Here is a 17,765-nt window from a genome sequence, read left to right as displayed (position 1 = left end):
ACACAGAATCGGAAACAGGCTCCAGGCTCTGAGCCATCAGCCCAGAGCCTGACGCGGGGCTCGAACTCCCCGACCGCGTGATCGTGACCTGGCTGAAGTCTGACGCTCAACCGACTGCGCCACCCAGGCGCCCCAGAACTTGATTTTAAAGAAGCTTTCTGAAAGGACATCTCAAGACTGGAACTCTATTGTTCCAACACAGTGGATATCTGAACTTCAAACCTCTTTATTACTTAAATAAAAATGTATTTTTGGGGCGCCTGGGTGGCTCAGTCAAACATCCAACTTTGGCTCAGGTCATCATCTCTCTGCCCACAGGTTCGAGCCCCACGTCAGGTTCTGTGCTGACAGCTCAGAGCCTGGAGCCTGCTTTGGATTCTGTGTCTCCCTCTCTCTCCTCCCCTCCTCAGCTCATGCTCTGTCTCTTTCTCTCAAAAATCAATAAACGTTAAAAAAAATTTTAATGCATTTCCTTGTTTTTTATCCTTCCCCAAATTACAAGCATGTATCAATGGGAATTCTACAAAGGCTTGTGACCTCTTCCTCTTCCCCCTCCCCTTCCTCCCTTCCTCCCTCCCTTCCTCCTTCTCCAATACTTCCTCCTCTTCCTCCATCATCATCATCATCATCATCATCACCATTATCATCATCCTCAGTGTCTGCCACACTGTATCCACTCAAATGTCTACTGAATGAATGAATGAATGAATGGATCACCAAATGCCCATCTACTATGTTTCAAGAACTAGGCTTCATACATACTTTTCACAGGTACCTCGCCTGTACATGTTTTTTTTTGTTTGCTTGCTTTAAATGTTTACTTATGTATTTTGAGAGAAAGAGAGAGAGAAAGCCCTAGCAGGGGAAAGGCAGAGAGGCAGAGAGAAAGAGAGAGAGAGAGAGAGAGAAAGAGAGAGAGAGAGAGAGAAAATATCCCGAGCTGACAGTGCAGAGCCCAAGGCAGGGCTAGATCCTACAGTGAGATCATGATCTGAGCCAAGATTAAGAGTCAGACACTTAACCGACTGAGCCATCCAGGCGCCCCTCACTTGTACATGTTTTATGTTTAAGAGCCACTGCAACCTTGCAGGTTAGGAATTCTAATCCTCATTTACACAAGAGGAGAAAGGTATGTGGAAGTTCATTCAAAAACACTATCATACAGCCCAGAGTGGAAAGAACTAGGTTTCATAGGTTTGTGTAGGTTTTTTCCCCCGGGTTCTGAGACAGATAAGGATTCTGAGGGGCCTGCCTAGAAACGCTTATCTTGGCATGAGGTTGCCCTAGGCCCTCATCTTAAAAATTCAAACTATTTCAAAAGGAAATCTCCTTGAATATCTGCCTGCCCGCCTGTAGTTTTCTCTTCTGAGGCACTTCTTTTACAGAATAGGAATTTGCAGAAAACGTCAGGCCCCCTCCGATAACCCATTTCTCTAGCCCACCTGGCAGGTGCTTCACACAACCAGGGAGCCAGAAGCCACAAGCCTGAAACAAGCTTCAGAGCCCAGTTTATAACCAGCCTTGTTCCTGCAAAGACCAGACCAGACCAGACCAGTCAGAGCCACAGTGAACCCCATATCTGACCTATCACTAACTTCCCCTCTCATTGTAATGCTAACAACCACACCCAGGGGTGGACACTTAACTTGCAAACGAAACTCGAAACTCGAGGTAGGAAGCAGCAGGCTCTGTCAAATGCACCTGTGCACCCACTTTCCTGGGATTCTGCCCCCTCATGCTTAGAAGTTACGTCTTCCCAGCCTCAGACTCTTTGAGACGTTCACTGGCTACAGCTCAAGCAGCAACCGGGTATCCCTCTTCCTAAGGCTGTCTCCCTCATGCCCAGGCTTGCAATAAACACTACCCGCCTTGTGTCTGTTTCTACATGGACCAAGAACCCTGAGGTCCTTAAGGGTTCCAAATTTCTCTTTTTTTCTACTAAGCCTGCTACTGAAAGTATGAAGGTACATAGGGTAAATTTTCTAATTCAATGAAAAACTCTGTCAAGTGCAAGGCACAATGATCTGTGTGTTCTGGAGGACAAAAAGAGGAATGGCCATGGGCTCTCCCCTCAAGGAGTCTGCAGTCTACTGGGAACACAGCTGGGGGGACAACTCGTGATGTTGTTATGGTGGAAGCCGGAAAGAGGTACTGGCGGAAGACTGTAGTACAGAGCCCCCTGGAGGCAGGAGGGGATGAGAACATTGTCTCTGACAGGAAGAGGGTGCAGGAATGCTTCGTGGATTAGGAGTAAATGGGTCTTGAAGGTTACACACAGTTTGAGAGGGAACAACATTTTTAGCAGAGGGAATAGCAGAAACAAAATGAAGGAGGTAGGAAGATACTGTACGTTTCTCATTCACACTTGCATGCATGCATATATTCATTCACTAACTTAGTAAATGCATGTATTTTTTTATTTATTTTGAGAGAGAGAGAGAGAGAGAGCTGAGGAGAGGCAGAGAGAGAGAGACAGAGATAAAGGCAAAGAGAAAGAATCCCAAGTAGGCTCCATGCTGTCCGTGCAAAGCCCAAGGTGGGAGTAGATCCTTCAACCTTGGGATCATGACCTGAGCCAAAACCAAGAGTCAGATGCTTAACTGACTGAGCCACCCAGGCGCCCCTCATTCAAAAACTTATTGACTGCTATAACTGTTGGGCATATCGCAAGCTGGACAAAGTCTCTGCCTAAACAGCCCTGCGTTCGAGAGGTAAATTGAGTAAAATACCAGGGAAACAAAACAATAAAACAAAACTGTCAAAGAGCAATAAGAAATCTGTTTTGGATTGAGTGATCAGGGAAACGAACAGGTTAAAGGGAAAGAAATTCAGTAGTGTCTGCAACAACTAGATACCCACCTGTGATTTGACTTGGCTGTCTTCCATTACAAAAGAAGAGTTGTTCAAGAATGTCTATTATTAACAGTAGCAACAACAAAATAGGCATGATCTTAGTAAGTACCAGCCACCATGAAAGATTATACAGCTGTTTAAAAAAAATTTTTTTTAATAGGGGCGCCTGGGTGGCTCAGTTGGTTGAGAGTTCGACTTCGGCTCAGGTCACGATCTCACACTCCATGAGTTCAAGCCCTGCATCGGACTCGGTGCTGACAGCTCAGAGCCTGGAGCCCGCTTTGGATTCTGTGTCTCCCCCTCGCTGTCCCTCCCCTGCTCATGCTCTGTCTCTCTCTGCCTCAAAAATAAATAAAAACATTTAAAAAATTTAAAAAAATTTTAATGTTTTTATTTATTTTTGAAGGAGAGAGAGACAGAGAGTGAGTGGGGTAAGAGCAGAAACAGCGGGGGGACATAGAGTCCAAAGCAGGCTCCAGGCTCTGAGCTGTCAGCACAAAGCCTGACACGGGACACAAACTTACAAACCGTGAGATCGTGACCTGAGCCGAAGTCAGATGCTCAACTGACTGAGTCACCCAGGCACCCCAAAACATTATACAGCTGTTTAAAAGAATGAGTTAGATCTCTGGTTTTGGATTATAAGCCCTGGCATTCATCACCCTACCCTAAGGGATTAAATATCTTAGTTCAAATACAGACTCCCTGTGACAGCTCACTCTCAACAAAAAGCCACATCACTAGTTTCAGAATCGCAAACTCCAGATGAAGCAGTAACACAACATGCACAAGACTGGGACTTCTTGATAAGGGACTTGGCAGGAAGTAACAAATAAACACCTATTTTGAGACCAGAACCACCTGCTTTACAAAAAGTCTGGCTTTGAAAAATGTCTCACTCGGACTCAGCAGCCATGAGAAATGGACCTGAGTCATGCCTCTCTAAGGTACAATAGCTCCCTTTTATACACGGTTTTGCTTTCTGTGGTTTCTGTTACCCATAGTCAACCACAATCTGCAAATATTAAATGAAAATTTCCAGAAAGAGAAAAGTTGTAAATTTCACATCAGAGCCATTCTGAGTAGTGCAATAAAATCTTACACCAGCCTGCTCTGTCCTGCCCTAGATGTGACTCATCCCTTTGTGCGGTATACCCATGCTGGAGACGCTATCAATCCCTTAGTCGTGATTAGCGAACATCTGGGCTATCAGATCGACTGTCGCAGTATGCAGTACTGGTGTTTAATTAATCCTCATCTTACTTAATAATCGGCCCAGAGTACAAGAGTAGTCATGTTAGCAATTTGATATGCCAAAGAAAAGCCATAAAGTGCTTCCTTTAAGGGAAAAGGGGAAAGTTCTGAACTTAAGAAAAAAATATCACATGCTACAGTTAAGAGTGAATCTTCTCCCCATGGAATGGCGAAGGAAAAAGAAATTTGTGCTAGTTTGCTTCTTCATGTCTCCCTATGCCTAGTTTATGAATTAGTCTTTATCATAGGTATGTATATATAGGAAAAACATTGTATATGTAGGGTTTGGTGCTGTCTGCTGTTTCTGGCACCCACTGGGGGTCTTGTAACATACCCCTGCAGATAAGGGGGGGATGACCGTAATCAGAAAATTAAGCCGAGGACCTTGACTATTACTGCCAGTGCCTTAAATGTACCCACTGTGCTGGCAACCTAGGTGGGGGGCAGAAGTGTAAGAGAATTACCCTTAGTTTGCCAATGTGAGGATTTTACCACCAGGATGGCGCTGGCAAGCAATGTTTGAGATTGCTCTAAATAAATAACAGGGCAGTGAGTGCAGTCTGGACTCAGAAATTGCTTCTAGACTGAGCAAGGGAAGGTGAGAAGCTTGTGTCTATCTGCTACATATAAAAATAGCCAGGTGATGTACCCAGAAAGAGTAGTACCTCCTTAAGAACTTTATCTTCAAAGACATGTTTCTCCTTTTCAACCGAGAACCATTTTTGTTATAGTCCAGATAAAACCAGAAAGTATTTTGTAACTTAATATTAATTTATTCAAGGACCAAAAAGGGAATCCCACAGAAGACCATCTCCCCAAAAAGTATTCATTGACGCTTGCCGTTAAGTTCTTTAAAAGGTCGACGTTGAAATTTGTTTTTAATTACAGATTCATCTTTATCACAGTGTTCTGGTCAAAACAAAGCAAGGATGTAATTCTCTGTGCTGATAATTAATCCCACACCAAAGTGCCACCTCTCATAGGAAACTATCCATAACGTTAAAATAAAAACATATTTATTCACTCAAGAAATATTTTTGAGCATCTTCTTCACAGTAGGAACTTTTCAAAGCACTGAATGAGCTTTCTCAGGGGTTACAAAGACGAATGAAAAGTTACTTTCTCGGGTTTTTTTCCTCAAGTTATCGATATTCCAACTGTTTATCTTTTCTTAGCATAGTGGCGGTCAGCTAGTGACAGGAATGAGCAGCTAATGGTTGAAAAAGCTAAAGGTTGAAAATGTTGAAGTCACAGGCAAAGGGGAGAGTCCAATTGAAGTAAATGTAGCTGACCTAATTTTTAACATTTTTTTCAATCAAATCACCATGTTTTATGTTCGGAAAAAAATTTTACTATAATTTTTACTCACCGCTATTGCTTATATCCCACTCCATTCCTTGGATTCACTTTTCCTCTTGCTGGAGTCCATGCTTTTGTAATTCTCTCAGCAAGAATCTGTAAGAAGTAAATTCTATTAGATTTTGCCCCCAACTTTCTTTCATCCTTACTCTACTATGATAATTTCATGCTGCACAGAGCCTCACTTAGCGTGAGCACTTTCTCCTCAGTATTTAAAGATTTTATTCCATTGCCTTCTAGCATGCATTATCACTTAAAAAGACAGGGAAAAAATCTACAGTCAGCATACTTGTTGCTACATTGCAGAAAATCTATAGAACAATTACTATTTAGATTCTCTCATTTTTCACCATGTATAGTTCTGACATTACTGCCGTATACAAAGGAATATGGCTAACAGAAGAAGTGGGGGCTGAAAATTAGGCCATGGGCCCCTCAACCCAAGTCCTGAAACTGAAGGACAGCGCCCGCCAGAGGGCTCCATGTTCTGTGTTACACAGAAGTGTCATATAGGGTATGCATCCATTGCCTTCTAGCATGCATTATCAGTATCACCATATTGTATAAAGGACTGAATTTTTATTTCTTATATTCACCACTTGGGTCATTGTCCATCTGAGGATCTATGTCTTTCTTCAATTTGGAAGATACTCTCTCATTATAGCTCTTATTTTTAGAATATGTATTAGGCATATGTGGGAACAAAATTCTCTATCTTCTCATCTGGGTCTTTAATGTCACTGAAAAAAACAACTCTCAGTGTTTTGTTTCGGGTCTTCCAATACATTAATTATCTCTTTAGTTATATCCACTTGTTAATTTTTTTTAATGTTTATTTATTTTAGAGAGAGACAGAGTGTGAGCAGGGGAGCGGCAGAGAGAGAAGGAGGCACAGAATCCCAATCAGGCTCCAGGCTCCGAGCTGTCAGCACAGGGCCTGGCACAGGGCTCAAACTCACGAGCCGTGAGGTCATGACCTGTGCTGAAGTCCAATGCTTAACCAACTGAGCCACCCAGGTGCCCCTTCCCTTGTTACTGTAAAAATGACCATAATTTTGGGGGTGCCTGGGTGGTTCAGTTGGTTAAGCATCTGGCTCTTGATTTCAGCTCAGGTCATGATCTCAGGGTTTGTGGGATTAAGCCCTGTATCAGTCTCTGCACTAACAGCAAGGCACATACTTGGGATTCTTTCTCTTCCCATCCCCTCTCCTTCCCCCATGCAAAATAAATAAATAATTTTTTAAATGACCATAATTTTTAATCCTTGGATTCCTAATTGGTTCTTTTATGTTTTCCCTGTTCTTGAGACACATCCTGTCTTTGTATCTCACAATTCCTTTTTCTTCTCTTACAGTAAGAATATTACTTATTCCTGTATCTTTTTAGAATTTCAAAACTACTTATTTCAAAAATTCATTTTGGAAGACTGCCTTAGTATTTGTATTTCTTTGAATGACAATTCACATGCTTACTGAGTTTACTGGCCACTTTTCATGAAGTTTTATTTCCCTCTTCTTGGGTGAGAGTTTTCATTACTTCTGTGCACCTCCATAAGTGATATAGCATCTATATACTTTAAATACATATTTTAAAACATTTTGACCAGCATTGCTACAACCAGGCATGTTGAGGGAGATGGTCAGTGCATCAATTAACAATAGGATTTTAATCAGATTGAAATATACCTTTCTAATGCATTATTTGCTAAACCAGGTGCTGTGCGAAAATATTTTATAGGATTGATTTGTGAGGTTAACATTCAGAACTTTTTTTTGCAAGATCAATGTTTCTAATTACACAGTCCAGAGATCAGCAAACTATAACTCATGGGTCTAATCTTACTGGCTACCTGTTTTTTTTTTCAGGTCCATCAGCTAAAAATTATTTTCACATTTTTAAAGAAGTGTACAACAGAAACCATACGAGGCCCATAAAGCCTAAAATATTTATAATTTGGCCCTTTACAGAAGAAAGTTTCCTGATCCCTGATATGATCTATCATCAGATACCATCCAGGCTTTTTTCCCCCTTGATTTTTAAAAATAGATTTTATTTTCAAAAGCCATTTTAGGTTCACAGCAAAACTGAATGGAAGACAGAGATTTCCCATGTACCACCTGCCCCCACACATCCATAGCCTCTCCCCAATCTCAACATCCCCCACAAAACTTTTATTACCACTTGATGAATCTACATAGACACATCACTATTTCCCAAAGACCATAGTTTACTCATGATAACATAGAGTTCATTCTTTTTTTTTAATGTTTATTTTATTTATTTTTTTTTATGAAATTTATTGACAAATTAGTTTCCATACAACACCCAGTGCTCATCCCAAAAGGTGCCCTCCTCAATACCCATCACCCACCCTCTCCTCCCTCCCACCCCCATCAACCCTCAGTTTGTTCTCAGTTTTTAAGAGTCTCTTATGCTTTGGCTCTCTCCCACTCTAACCTCTTTTTTTTTTTTTCCTTCCCCTCCCCCATGGGTTCCTGTTAATTTCTCAGGGTCCACATAAGAGTGAAACCATATGGTATCTGTCTTTCTCTGTATGGCTTATTTCACTTAGCATCACACTCTCCAGTTCCATCCACGTTGCTACAAAAGGCCATATTTCATTTTTTCTCATTGCCACGTAATATTCCATTGTGTATATAAACCACAATTTCTTTATCCATTCATCAGTTGATGGACATTTAGGCTTTTTCCATAATTTGGCTATTGTTGAGAGTGCTGCTATGAACATTGGGGTACAAGTGGCCCTATGCATCAGTACTCCTGTATCCCTTGGATAAATTCCTAGCAGTGCTATTGCTGGGTCATAGGGTAGGTCTATTTTTAATTTTCTGAGGAACCTCCACACTGCTTTCCAGAGCGGCTGCACCAATTTGCATTCCCACCAACAGTGCAAGAGGGTTCCCGTTTCTCCACATCCTCTCCAGCATCTAGAGTCTCCTGATTTGTTCATTTTGGCCACTCTGACTGGCGTGAGGTGATACCTGAGTGTGGTTTTGATTTGTATTTCCCTGATAAGGAGCGACGCTGAACATCTTTTCATGTGCCTGTTGGCCATCCGGATGTCTTCTTTAGAGAAGTGTCTATTCATGTTTTCTGCCCATTTCTTCACTGGGTTATTTGTTTTTCGGGTGTGGAGTTTGGTGAGCTCTTTATAGATTTTGGATACTAGCCCTTTGTCCGATATGTCATTTGCGAATATCTTTTCCCATTCCGTTGGCTGCCTTTTAGTTTTGTTGGTTGTTTCCTTGGCTGTGCAGAAGCTTTTTATCTTCATAAGGTCCCAGTAATTCACTTTTGCTTTTAATTCCCTTGCCTTTGGGGATGTGTCGAGTAAGAGATTGCTACGGCTGAGGTCAGAGAGGTCTTTTCCTGCTTTCTCCTCTAGGGTTTTGATGGTTTCCTGTCTCACATTCAGGTCCTTTATCCATTTTGAGTTTATTTTTGTGAATGGTGTGAGAAAGTGGTCTAGTTTCAACCTTCTGCATGTTGCTGTCCAGTTCTCCCAGCACCATTTGTTAAAGAGGCTGTCTTTTTTCCATTGGATGTTCTTTCCTGCTTTGTCAAAGATGAGTTGGCCATACGTTTGTGGGTCTAGTTCTGGGGTTTCTATTCTATTCCATTGGTCTATGTGTCTGTTTCTGTGCCAATACCATGCTGTCTTGATGATGACAGCTTTGTAGTAGAGGCTAAAGTCTGGGATTGTGATGCCTCCTGCTTTGGTCTTCTTCTTCAAAATTCCTTTGGCTATTCGGGGCCTTTTGTGGTTCCATATGAATTTTAGGATTGCTTGTTCTAGTTTCGAGAAGAATGCTGGTGCAATTTTGATTGGGATTGCATTGAATGTGTAGATAGCTTTGGGTAGTATTGACATTTTGACAATATTTATTTTTCCAATCCATGAGCAGGGAATGTCTTTCCATTTCTTTAAATCTTCTTCAATTTCCTTCATAAGCTTTCTATAGTTTTCAGCATACAGATCCTTTACATCTTTGGTTAGATTTATTCCTAGGTATTTTATGCTTCTTGGTGCAATTGGGAATGGGATCAGTTTCTTTATTTGTCTTTCTGTTGCTTCATTGTTAGTGTATAAGAATGCAACTGATTTCTGTACATTGATTTTGTATCCTGCAACTTTGCTGAATTCATGTATCAGTTCTAGCAGACTTTTGGTGGAGTCTATCGGATTTTCCATGTATAATATCATGTCATCTGCAAAAAGCGAAAGCTTGACTTCGTCTTTGCCAATTTTGATGCCTTTGATTTCCTTTTGTTGTCTTATTGCTGATGCTAGAACTTCCAGCACTATGTTAAACAGCAGCGGTGAGAGTGGGCATCCTTGTCGTGTTCCTGATCTCAGGGAAAAAGCTCTCAGTTTTTCCCCGTTGAGGATGATGTTAGCTGTGGGCTTTTCATAAATGGCTTTTATGATCTTTAAGTATGTTCCTTCTATCCCGACTTTCTCAAGAGTTTTTATTAAGAAAGGGTGCTGGATTTTGTCAAAGGCCTTTTCTGCATCGATTGACAGGATCATATGGTTCTTCTCTTTTTTTTTGTTAATGTGATGTATCACGTTGATTGATTTGCGAATGTTGAACCAGCCCTGCATCCCAGGAATGAATCCCACTTGATCATGGTGAATAATTCTTTTTATATGCCGTTGAATTCGATTTGCTAGTATCTTATTGAGAATTTTTGCATCCATATTCATCAGGGTAATGTTTATTTTTGAGAGAGAGAGAGAGAGAGAGAGAGAGAGAGAGAGAGAGAGAGAGACCAAGCATAGGTGGGGAGGGGCAGAGAGAGAGGGAGACACAGAATCCAAAGCAGGTTCCAGGCTCTGAGCTGTCAGCATAGAGCCTGACACGGGGCTAAAATTCATGAGCTGTGAGATCATGACCTGAGCTGAAGTTGGACGCTTAACTGACTGAGCCACCCAGGTGGCCCAAGTTCACTCTTTTTCTTTTTTTAATTTTTTAATGTTTATTTTTGAGAGACAGAGAGAGAGAATGAGTGGGGTGGGGACAGAGAGAGAGGGAGACACAGAATCCAAAGGAGGTTCCAGGCTCCGAGCTGTCATCATAGAGCCCAACACAGGGCTCGAACCCAAGAACCATGAGATCATGACCTGAGCTGAAGTCACGCACTTAACCAACTGAGACACCCAGGCGCCCCACATAGAGTTCACTCTCACTGTTGTACATTCTATGGGTTAAGACAAATGTATAATGACATGTGTCCACCATTATGTAATCATACAGAGTAGTTACACTGTCCTGAAAATCCCTTGTATTCTGCCTATTTATCCTGTAGCCCCTGGCAACCAGTAATGTTTTTACTATCACCATTGTTTTATCTTTTTTAAACAATGTGATACAGTTAGAATCAAACAGCACGTAGCCTTCTCAGACCGGCTTCTTTCACTTAGTAATATGCATGTAAATTTCCTCCACATCTTTCCATAGCTTGCTAGCTCAGGTTTTTTTTTCAGTGCCAAATAATATTCCATTGTATATACCACAGTCTATTCACTTGGATTTCATCAGTTTTGTAGTCTTGTTCGTATTTCTTATGTATATATTTTGTTAAATTTATATCTAAGTATTCAATCAGGGGAGTGCTAATGTATATGGTATTGTGTTTTAAATGCAATTCTTTCAGATTTTCTACTTAACGATCACATCATCTGTGAACAAAGGCAGTTTTATTTCTTCCTCACCAGGCTGTATACTTTCATGTTCCTTTCGTATTGCGTTAACTTAGACTTTAAGTATGATGGTGAAAAGCAGTAGTGACAGAGGACATCCTAGCCTTGTTCTTGATCTTAATGGGAAAACTTCTAGTTTCTCACCATGAGGTAGGATGCTGGCTGTAGATTTTTGTAGATATAATTTATCAAGTTGACAGTTTCCCTCTATTCCTAGTTTACTGAAAGCTTTATTGTGTTAGATTTTGTCAAATGCTTTTTCTACATCTTGATACCATCCCAGTGTTGTTGTTGTTTTTAAGATTTTATTTGTGTTTTAAGGAAACTCTACATCCAACATGGGGCTTGAACTCATCACCCCAAGATCAAGAGTTGTATGCTCTACGGACTGAGCCAGCCAGACGCCCCTACCATCCCAGTGATTTTATTTTTTAAAAATCTGTAGTGAAGCTCAGAAAGTAATCTTTTACATAAAAACTCACATGATTCAGATTCACATGGCCCTAAGACCACACTTTGAGATACCCTGTCCTAAGAAGTCCATAGACATTGGCTGTAGGGACATGGAGATCCACCAGCCCAAGTTTTCCCCAAGTGTTCATAATGGAATCCAATCATTTGAATATTTTTAATTGTCACTGATTATAGAGGCCTACGCTAGTGATCAATTATCTTCTTTGTTAGCCTGACCCAAAAACCGTATATATAAGGGCAGCCTCCTTCCTTAGATCAAACCTAAGTAAATCCAAACAAATTACTTTCTCTTTTTCATTTTTTTCTCATATTGCTGCAATTTCAAAGTACTTTTCTTTTCTTGGTATAGTAATGGCAGGCTGAAGAGAGAAATAAGAAGTTACTAGTTGAAAGAAAGTGAGTCACTGAATCAAGGATATTTGAAAACCACAGATAGGAGAATCCCAGTGAAAGTAAATGCATCAAACCAAATAATGTGCTTTTCAACACAATAACTGAGTTCTACGTTAGAATTTCATTATGTTTTACACCTGGAAGTATTACAAGCTATATATCAGTTATACCCCAATAAAAAAACGAATGAAATGCTACATGTGTCCCTGAGTATCATTTGGGTAGCAGGTTAATTCATAAAAATCCTCCCAATTCTAGGTGGTGAAGCCCCACAACTTACTTGTTTCTTGATCTTATTCTGGGTGCTAAAAACTGCTGAAAATTTGGGGCCAGACAGAAATGTTCCAGGGAAAATTTATATCCACTTCTTTAAAAAAAATTTTTAACGTTTATTTATTTTTGAGAGAGAGATACAGAGCACAAGCAGGGGGTGGGGGGGGGGGGACAGAGAGAGAGGGAGACACAGAATCTGAAGCAGGCTCCAGGCTCCGAGCTGTCAGCACAGAGTCTGACGTGGGGCTTGAACTCACGGACTATGAGATCATGACCTGAGATGAAGTTGGACGCTTAACTGACTGAACCACCCAGGTGCCCCAATTTATATCCACTTCTTAAGATAAAAGTGCAAAAGAGCTAAAATTACTTGCAGAGCTGTTTGCCAACAATGTGAAGGCTACAGCTGACTTTTAGTTGGAGATAAAATAGTAATCCAATGTTGTCTTCCCATCTCCTCCCAGGCAGTGGGTCAGGGAACTAACGGATACAGAAACCCATGGTGAAACTTGTGACATGCAGAGAACATGGATCAAGGAAAGAATGCAAAGGGAAAGGTCTGGCTTGTCACACTTTTGTGTCTTGGGTCCTAATCTGATTTATGGATTTAACTCCAGTGACTGCACTTGACTATTTTTCAAATCCTGGAGACAGTGTGGTCCCTTCCCAGCCAGAGTCTCAGCCCATAATCATGCTGAAAGGGTTTTATGTTACTGAGCCTAAGGACTATGTGTCACAGTGAAGAAAACTAACTCTCCTTTGCTCTTCTCTATCTAGCTACTGGTTTCTTTCTCCCAGCTGAATATAAAGTACATCTTCCCCTTTAAAATCACCCTTTAGAAATTTTGTTCTTATTCACTGTGGCAGAGAGGATAAAAAGTGATTAGAGTTTCCATCCTGAGCCTTGGATCCTGGTTACAGCTGACAAGCCTATATTCTAGTAGGAATAAAATCTTAAATGATTGCTATCACGCTGGCTTCCTATACAATACAAAGACAAACTGTGAACCGAACCCTTTTGAAAAATGGAAATATTTCATTAAGTCTATCCAAGTTACACTCTTGGCGAAGCAACATCTTTCTGTCACCAAACCAGCACATTTCTACTCTTTCCTAAGCCCTTGGCTATGTGGAGGTGATAAGTAAACCTTTCCTCTGATCTTGGTTCCAAATGAATAATATGAGAGATAGCATCTCATTATTCACTTGGAACTGACGATACCATCTGTTTCTTGTTACCAAAACCATGAGGCTGTAACATAAAAGTTAGGCATTGACGACTTCACTGATTTTACTCCTTTTGAATGACACGGAGGTTGCTTTCAAATTTTTCCCTTAGAGAAAGGTTTTCATTCATTCATTCATTCATTCATTCGTTTATTTATTTATTTATTTATTTATTTATTTATTTATTTGGTGTTAGAAGACTCAAAGTTCTCAAGCCAAGGCTCTACCTGGTCCAAATTACAACTGCTGATTTGGGTGCCATTAATCCTTCTTCATTATACATTCTTCGAAAGCGAGTGTCTGACTCCCAAATGGGGAGCTTTCTATGGCTCAACTTTCACACCCGTGAACTGGGGACAGAAATAGTAACTCTCTCATGGGGTTCTTTGGAAGATGAAATCAGATCATGTTATTTGAAGCATTTAGCACAGGGTCTGGGGAAGCACTCAGTAAATGTTTGTATTGTAGGGGCCAGATGTCTTGTTGGAAGCTATCAGTTTGAACTACTTCTTGGAAATCAGTTTGTATGAAGGACAAGAGCATCAAACCCAGGCTCACTCTGTATGGTAGAAGTTATTACTTATACTATCTTAAGCAACTTACCGTACCTTTATTTCTTAGCTAGATAATGGGAATAAAGAAAGCTACCTTGGAGGGTGGCCGTACCAGTGAGCTACCAAGGAAGGGGGGAGACTAAATGCATCTCCCCTTCCAAGTCTCTTAATGCTGAACTGAGAAGACGGTAATCAAGTAAAAATCCCAAGTTCTGCAAAATCAAAGAATGCTGGTGAAGAACTGAAGCACATAAGAAATAAATGCTAATCGATATTTACAAGTCAGGAAGCAGATCACTAAGTATAAATGATTAGAGAATGCTGAAAGCTAAATGTGGACAATGAGGAAGATGAAAAGCAAGTCAAGCCCCAATTCCAAACAATGAAAAGGCTAAAAAATGAGAGGAAAAAAGATTCTCAGGAAATAGATGAGCATCTGTAAAAGAAACTCTTAGGGATAGCCCCATCAAGATGGCAGGTGATTCTGAGCTCACCTCTTCCCACTGATACACCAAAGCTATCACTGCATACAGAGTGCCTCTCTGACAATGACCCGAACACTGGCACGACAGCTCTTCCACAGCTAAAGATATAAAGAGAACCCCACATGAAGAAGGGTAGCAGGAGCACAGATGAGGTCTGATTAGAACCCATACCCCTGGGCTGATGACACATGAGTAGGAGGGATATTGCAGGCATGGAGGTCTTCCCTGAGAAGGGCTTTAAGCTCCACACCAGGGAGACCCACCACCACCACCACCACCACGGGGGCCTGCACAGGAAAGACAAGACTTCATAATGCCTGGCTTTGAAAATCAGCAGGGCTAATTCCAGGTGCTTATGCAAATTAATTAGGCTTAAGTCCAGGAGAGCCAGAGTCTTCTAGGAAGCCAGGATTCTGCTCTTCAAGGGTCTGCATACAAGCTCACTCACTCCAGGACCCAGCAGAGAGGCAGCCATTTGAAAAGTACCTAAGCCATATGTGAAGAAAATTTATGGACCAATTTTAGTGTATGTGCCAGAGGAGCAGGGATTTGTAGGAAATTTCTCCAGGAAAGAAGTACAGGTGGTCACTAGTTCTGACACTCCATCCACCTTATCAGCACCATCCTATCATCCTGGCTTCCTCATGGACCCACCCCCGCAGCTACCCTTCCAAGGTGGCATTCCCCCTCCCCTCTCCAAAACCAGCAGGCAGCCTCAGCCAAGACTGGCACCTCTTCCAAGGCAGCTCCCACCACACCACAACACACCCAGCCAGTGGCTGGGACAAAACACCTCCAGCTTTTATCCCACTACACCTGGCAGCAATCTCAGCCCAAACTGGCATGTGTCCCCCACCCCCACTCTACCAAAGTGGCTCCCAATGTCTCACACCCAGTGGGTGGCCTCAGTCAGGACTGGAAGCCCCTCCCCCAGAGTGGCTCCTGTCCTGGGGGTGGAGGCAAGCAGTACCACCAGCAGCAGTCACAGCAAGATCTTGTAACTAGTCACACTAGGGCTGAGCCTTGCTCACCAGTGAGTCAGCAGGCATGGATAAAAAGTACATTTATATGGCAGCTGCCCATACCAGCCAGCCAGTCCAGGGGCCAGCCACACCCAGCAGTGCACCTTCAGCAGTTATGGCCCAGTTACAACAGAAGGGCATAGGCAACCCACACAGGGACCCCCCCTGAAGCACCTAGTTCTGGTGACCAGGGTGAGTTGTTCCTCTGAGCCCCATAGGCACTTTCTACTTAAGTCCACTCCTTTAAGACCAGGAGACATAGCTGACCTACCTAACACTTAGAAACAAATGCAGAATCAGGCAACATGAGGAGATGGAAGAATATGTTCCAAAAGAAAGAACAAGACAAACAGAAAAAGAACAAAACAAAACAGAGATAAGCAATCTACCTGATAAAGAGTTCAAAGTAATAAAAAGTCTCACTGAACTCAGGAGAATGAGTGGACACAGTGACAACTTCATCAAAGACATAGAAAATAAAGAAAATAACCAATCAGAGCTGAAGAATACAATAACAAATGAAAAATACACTAGAAATACTCAACAGCAGATTAGAGGATGCAGAAGGATAGATCAGTGATCTGGAAGACAAGATAGTGGAAATCAGCCAGGATGAACAGCAAAAAGATAAAAAGAATTTTTAAAAATGAGGATAGTTTAAGGGATCCCTGGAATAACAATTGTACTAACATTCACATTATAGGGTTCCCAGAAGAAGAAGGAAGAGGTGAAAGCAAAAAATTCTTTGAAGAAACAATAGCTGAAAACTTGTCCTACCTGAAGAAGGAAATAGACATCCACGTCCAGGGAGAACAGAGAGCTTCAAACAATATAAACATAAGGAGGTCTAAACCAAGATACATAATAATTAAAATGGTAAAAATTAATGATAGAGAATTTTATTATTTTTTTAATGTTTATTTATTTTTGAGAGCAAGGGAGACAGAATGTGAGCAGGGGAGGGGCAGAGAGAGAGGGAGACACAGAATCCAAAGCAGGCTCCAGGCTCTGAGCTGTCAGCACAGAGTCCGATTTGGGGCTCAAACTCACGAACCACAAGATCATGACCTGAGCCAAAGTTGGATGCTTAACTGACTGAGCCACCCAGGTGCCCCAATGATAGAGAATTTTAAAAGCAGCAAGAGAAAAGAAAACAGTTATGTACAATGGAAACCCCATGAAGCCATCAGCTTATTTTTCAGCAGAAACTTTACAGGCCAGAAGAGAGTAGCATGATATATTCAAAGTCCTGAAAGGAAAAAATCTACAACCAAGAATACTCTATTAGGCAGGGTTATCATTCAATATTGAAGAAAAGATAAAACGTTTTTCAGACAAACAAAAGTAAAAGGAGTTCATCACCACTAAATGGCCTTACAAAATATGTTAAAGGGACTTCTTTAAGCAGGAAAAAAAGGCCTTAACTAGAAGAAAATTACATTAAAAAAAAACTCACTGGTAAAAGCAAACATACTGTAAAAGTAGTGGATTAACTACTTATAAAACTACTATACAGTTTAAAAGACAAGAGTAGTAAAATCAACTGTTTCTACAAGTAGTTAAGGAATATACAAAATAAAAATATGTACAGTTTGAGGTCAAAAAACATAAAACCCTGGAGGGGGGGGTTAAAATGTGGTGCTTTTAGAATGTGCTCAAACTTAAGTGACCATTGACTTAAAACAGACTGCTACATACATAGAGTGTTATATATGAAGAGCATTGGTAACCACAAACTGAAAACCTATATAAAATACACAAAAAATAAAAAGAAAGGACTCCAAACATAACACTAAAAACGTCATCATTCACAAGGAAAGAGAGTAAGAGAAGCACAGAGAACTACAAAAACAACCAGGAAGTAATTAACAAAATGGCAATATGTATATACCTATCAATAATTACTTTAAAATGCAAAATGACTGGGGCACCTGGGTGGCTCAGTTGGTTGAGCATCTGACTCTTGATTTTGGCTCAGGTCATGATCTCAGGGTTTGTGGGATCAAGTCCCACATCGGGCTCTATGCTGACAGTGTGGAGCCTGCATGGGATTCTCTCTCTCTCTCTCTCTCTCTCTCTCTCTCCCTCTCTCTCTGCCCTTCCCCTGCTCACATTCTCTCAAAATAAATAAGTAAACATTTTTTAA

At 41.2% G+C, this 17,765-nt stretch overlaps 1 protein-coding gene across 3 annotated transcripts in view; it reads right to left on the bottom strand.

Annotated features, from left to right (window-relative positions):
* Positions 1 to 17,765, bottom strand: part of KCNN2 (potassium calcium-activated channel subfamily N member 2) — a 472,189-nt gene that overhangs the window by 280,601 nt on the left and 173,823 nt on the right. For all 3 annotated transcript variants that reach the window (XM_019830963.3, XM_003980701.6, XM_045057670.1), the window contains exon 2: positions 5,477 to 5,562. The gene's annotated coding sequence lies outside the window, so the exon portion shown is untranslated. The remainder of the gene's footprint in view (positions 1 to 5,476; positions 5,563 to 17,765) is intronic.

Source organism: Felis catus, chromosome A1, assembly GCF_018350175.1.
Source record: "Felis catus isolate Fca126 chromosome A1, F.catus_Fca126_mat1.0, whole genome shotgun sequence".
Taxonomy (NCBI): domain Eukaryota; kingdom Metazoa; phylum Chordata; class Mammalia; order Carnivora; family Felidae; genus Felis; species Felis catus.
Note: the sequence above shows the minus strand (reverse complement) of the source record. Positions and strands in the feature narration are given on the sequence as shown.